Consider the following 1,018-nt stretch of genomic DNA (forward strand, 5'->3'; position numbering starts at 1 on the left):
ACCCACCCATTTATGATTAAAAAAAAAAACTCAAGAAATTAGACATAAAGGGAATTTCTTCAACTTGATAAGGAATATCCACAAAAAAACCTACAGCTGATACCATACTTAATGGTGAGAAGCTAGAATGCTTTTCCCTTAAGATCAGGCAAAGATGTGCTCTCCAAAACATTCCTTTCCAACATTGTACTGGAGGTCAAAAAAAGGAAACAAAAAGCATGCAGAACAGGAAAGAAGAAATATAAAGGGTTTTTGGTTCACAGATAACATGACTGTTTATGTAGAAAATCCCAAAGAATTGACAAAAAAGAAAAAAAGTAATTATAGTAAGGTTGCAAAAAGGATTCAAGTTAATACATAAATGTTAACTGCTTTCCAACAATGACTAAGCAGTAATAAATAATTGGTATTTGAAATTCAAGAACCAATTCGAAATTATAATAGCACCAAAAAATGAAAACAGTATAAATCTAAAAAATTATAAAAAATATTTATAGGATCTAAGGGAAACCTGTAAAACTATGATGAATAATTCAAATAATATCTAAATAAATAGTTTATGTTCATAGGATGGAAAACTCAGATTCAGATGTGAATTCTTCCCTCTTTATGCATAGATTCAATGCATCCCCAAACAAAATATCAGCAAGCTATTTTATAGACATCAACAAACTGACTTAAAAGTTTATATGGAAAGGCAAAAAACCTATACTAGGCAAAGCAATACTAAAGAAGAAGAACAAAGTTTAAGGACTCACATTACATGATTTTAAGACACTATAAAGCTATGTAATCAAGACAGTTTGGTGTTGGTAAAAGAATACACACACAGATATAAAGAGAGCCCAGAAATAAATTCACATGAATATATTTAATTAATTGTTGAAAAAGAGTACAGGCAATTCAAGGGAACAAGTATAGTCTTTTCAACAAATGGCATTAGAACAAATGGATACCTATATATGTGGCACAGAGAATAACTTCCCCCTCACTCAAAGATGTCTATGTCCCAATCCCC

This window comes from Galeopterus variegatus, unplaced genomic scaffold (assembly GCF_000696425.1).
Source record: "Galeopterus variegatus unplaced genomic scaffold, G_variegatus-3.0.2 Scaffold211, whole genome shotgun sequence".
NCBI lineage: Eukaryota > Metazoa > Chordata > Mammalia > Dermoptera > Cynocephalidae > Galeopterus > Galeopterus variegatus.